The 4,292-nt window shown below is 38.0% G+C and overlaps 1 non-coding gene across 1 annotated transcript; it reads right to left on the reverse strand.

Annotated features, from left to right (window-relative positions):
• Positions 1 to 3,483: 3,483 nt before the first annotated feature.
• On the reverse strand, positions 3,484 to 3,556 carry Trnam-cau. The gene has a single exon. It is a non-coding gene; the product is annotated as a tRNA-Met (tRNA).
• Positions 3,557 to 4,292: the final 736 nt, after the last annotated feature.

Genomic DNA, 4,292 nt, shown 5'->3' on the forward strand with positions numbered 1-4,292 from the left:
AATTATTTTTTAAAGCATTCAAAATTCGGTTTAACCCTGGCTTACCTTATCCATCTTGTTATGTGCACTGCAATGTGCAATTTTTTGGACTTTGTTTTTGTCCTTTTTGCATAAAATTTTTTCACCAGTATGAAAACCCCTATCCGCTTTCCCTCGGATACGTAACCTTTCCCGATTCTGACCATAACCGACCAGCCAACCGGCTGACTGCGGTTGCGGGGGCGTGTCATTTTTGGGGGCGACAGTTTTCGCATAGCAAAGCAAAGCAGCTAGTGGCGCACAGACATGAATAATGAGTGAATTGACTGAAATATTCAAGCTGAGCATACAAACTATAAATGCACATATAACGCATACGCAACGTATGCCGATTTGGCTGGAAAACCCAAACCCAAACCAAAAGCTCCACCCTTGGGCGCTTTTGTCGGCATTAAAACTCACTTAGCCGTTGAAAGGCGCTGGGCGAAAAAGTAAAGAAGAAGGAGTTTGGGGAAAAAGTTATGCAAACTACGCAATGCAAACTACCGGGGAAAATTCGGGCTGCAGTCGAAGGAAGAAGTCGTGAGAGTCTGCCAAAGAAGTCTAGACAGGCAATGGGCGAAACTTTGGCTGTGGCGAAAAAAACTTTTTCCACATAGGGGGTAAGCGGCATTGATGGTGTGGTGGAGAACAAGAGGTTAAGGAACAATGCCTCAAATTGACATTTAATTGGTTTGCAAATTAGCCAAGAAAAGGAGCAACAAAAGAAGCAATGTTCGCATGGGAATTTGCACCTCAATTGCACTTTTCACCCTCGCATAATCAGGGATGCAATAGGGGGGTTGTACATTTATAACGCACAAAACCCAAAACCAAATTATTTCATTTTTTTAAATTTGTTTACAGAAGAAGCGAATATTAATTTAAATATTATGATTTTTAGTTTAATGAAATAAGATAGCTAATCTAATATATGTCAAATAATTAAATTCTTTTATTTTACATTTTTTGGCAAAAATCTAATAGCTTAAAACGTTTTCTGAATGAAAATTAATGATACTTGAAGTGAAAGCTAACTGATTTTTTATGCGTTTATATTCCTGCCATTTAACTGTCCTTTCCTGTATAATTTACATATAGTTATAAAATAAATTCCAAAAAATTTAAAATCTTACTTTAATGAAGCAAAGTTTCGGTGTGTTTTGAAATTAGCTTTACCAAAATTTTAAAAAATCTCTAACTTTTGTAAAACTTTATTTCCGCATGCATCCCTGTTATTATGTTCGTGTGAAACCCCAACCGATTTGAGGTGCTAATAAACAAGGACTCTTGCGGGCCAAATTACAGCCGCTAATGAATGAAATGGGATAAAGCTTAATTTGCATTTAACAATATCAACGCGTGGGAGAGTGCAGGGGTGCTAATTGGGGTATGGGTGGGCCAAAGGGGGTAAACGCTCGCATCAGCATAAATCGCATGCGGTTGTCATGGCAATGGAGGGAGGGCAACCAACTCAAGTCTAGACAGGGATCCATGGGATGCAACAGCAACCGACCAGAGGACAATGTAAGGACAAACGTGTCCTGTCTGTCTGCCAGTCGTCGTCGGCGGGGTGTTGAGCGGAATCGAGGGGGGACGGGGAATGGTGGAATGGGGTAAGGGGTAACTGCGCTGTTGTCTGAGGCATCGTAACTTTTGGCCCAACACAAAACTTGATTGAATTTTATGCTCGCCAACAACAATGAAGGAAAAGCAATGGAGGAAAGCCAGCACTTAATTGGTCTGAAAGAAAACTCTTCGTGAAGCCACAACAAAAACACAGTATTAATGAAAGTGCAGCTGGTGCAGGTGGTGAAAGGTCAACCAACAGACCGGCGAACTCAAGTGGCTGCGGGTTCATAAAAATCCTTTTTATGACCAATTTTGGAGTATCAAACGTTTTTATTTTATTTTTTCCCTCTATTTTTGGTCATGATTTTCATTCATTGACGCGCAAGGCACTTGAGAAAAATCTGCACGAAAAATATATTAAATTGCATTTTTAATTAAATTTAAAATAATAAAAACAATATTAATCAGTATTGTTTTTTGATAAATTTAATATTATTTTAAAAAAGATGTGAAAAGCAATTTTATAGGTCTTCCTTTTTTTTGTATTAAATAAATTATACTTTTCCTCCATTTTCCAATATATTTCAAACCCCATCGGGTTTCGTCTTCAAGGATTAATAACTCAGCGTCTGATCTTTCCACTGCGGAGTTATAAATATTTCAAATACAATTTTATCCCAATAAAGTATGAACAATATGTATAAATTAATTTTTTTGTGGTTCCAAATATTAAAATTCCGGAAGCATATTTTTGAAGTGCAACAGCGAAGTCAGGAAAACGTTCATTGAATTTTGTCCTTCGCTGAACTGCCAAAGGACAAATGCACAATAAAGAGAGATACATTGAACGTGGAGTCCACAAGGAGCAAATAAGGAGCAGTGAGAAGCTGAGTTGAGGTTCCTTCGCCTCACACAAACACCAACAATTTGATATGCCTGACGCTTCCTGGCTTGTCTGGAGCAAGTTTTGCAGTTTCATTGCACTCGTCGACGTCGAGTGCAATGTCATCCCGCACATCCTGGCGGCCTCCCACCACCCACCACCCAACACCCACTAGCCACAACCCAACATCCCCTGGAAAATACAGCCAAAGAGTCAACTTGTCAGCCAACTACAATTTACGAGCATTTCACTTCGTTTGCTTCGATTTTCATTGCATACTTTTTGGGGCGGCAAATGAAGAGAGTTGAGCATTTGCTGCTCCAGAGCATTTTCCTGCGATTTTGTTGGTGTCGTAGAGTCCTTGCAAATTGCATTGCATTTCCCGCTGGATTTAGCTTAAGACTTAAAGTGTTCCCCCATGAATTTCCGATTGCTTCTCTCTTAAATCGAGTAATTCTTACATATCTCTGTGGGACTCAACACTGTTATTTTTGCTAGTTAACTTAATTGCTATTACTGGGTTTGTTGCTGTTGTTGTTGCTGTAGTTTTTGGTTTTCCCTAAAGATTTATGCATAATGTGAATAACGTCATAATCTTCATAACGATGTTAGCCAAGTTTTTGCTGTCTTCGTTGCGGTTTTTGTAGATGTGGTATTTCTGCGGTTTACAGATTTAATGAGGGCAAAACATAATGGATGTTGACCTCAACCGACTTTGTGTTGCTCTTGGGCTGCCTATGGCTTAAGCTTAACTAATTTTTTGTTAAATTAAAGTATTTAATAAATTAAAAATAATTTTTAAGGTTTCAGTTTTTAGAAAACTTAAAATTAAAGCTCAAAATTATGGGTACTTATTTAGTTATGACCCTACCAAGCTAAGTTACTTTTCCGTCTACATCCTTTACATTTAATGCTTCATAAATATTATTTTGATACACATAATATATTTAATTACATTTTAAATTAATTTTTAATGAAAACAAAACAAAATAAAAAGAAAAAATTGTACATGCCCCGGGTGAGGCTCGAACTCACGACCTTAAGATTATGAGACTTACGCGCTGCCAACTGCGCCACCGAGGCTCGAGTGATCAGAATTTCCTAAGCAGGAATTATAAAGTCCTCCAACATATGCCTGAGGTTCTAATTTTGCATGCATTTTGGGAATGCTTAACCATCATGTCTTCGCAAGAACCATAAAGCACAGGGTGTTTCGTGCTAAAAAGCGCCTATTAAAAACTAACCACAGCAACCGCAGCTAGAACAACAATTGCAATCATAAAGTGGCTACCGCCCTAGCTTTTCAGTCGTGTTGTTGTTGTTGTTGCTGTGTGTGATTTTTGTGTACGCGCTTCGCTTCGCAAGTTGCAACCACAATTTAATTAAGCCAACAGCAACAGCAACCGCCCAGGAAGGCGGTGGGGTGGGGTGGAGCGAAGTGGGCGGGGCTGATGGACGCCGAGCCAGTAGATTGGACAACATTAGCATTGGAAACATTGTTGCCGATGTCAGGGCAATGTGTTTACTTTCTAGCTCAGTGCACTCCAAAAAAAATTAACAAGCAATCAAAATGTACTTAAAAGAGTATTATAACTGTGTATTTTAGTATAAGTTAGACAATTTATAAGTTAGACAATACTGTTCAAATATTCTTTTCCAAATATTGAAATTTTCTTTTTGAATCTTAAACTTAAATAACTTATCATAAATAAAAAGTAGTTTTTTCTATAGTTTTAAAGAAACTAACAGCAAATGTTGTGTATCAAATGTAAGAAGATTATCGAGATTTTATCTGAGCTCTTAGATTCTCATGTAAAAA

The sequence above is a fragment of the Drosophila elegans genome, unplaced genomic scaffold, assembly GCF_018152505.1.
Source record: "Drosophila elegans isolate 14027-0461.03 unplaced genomic scaffold, ASM1815250v1 contig_208, whole genome shotgun sequence".
Taxonomy (NCBI): Eukaryota; Metazoa; Arthropoda; class Insecta; order Diptera; family Drosophilidae; genus Drosophila; species Drosophila elegans.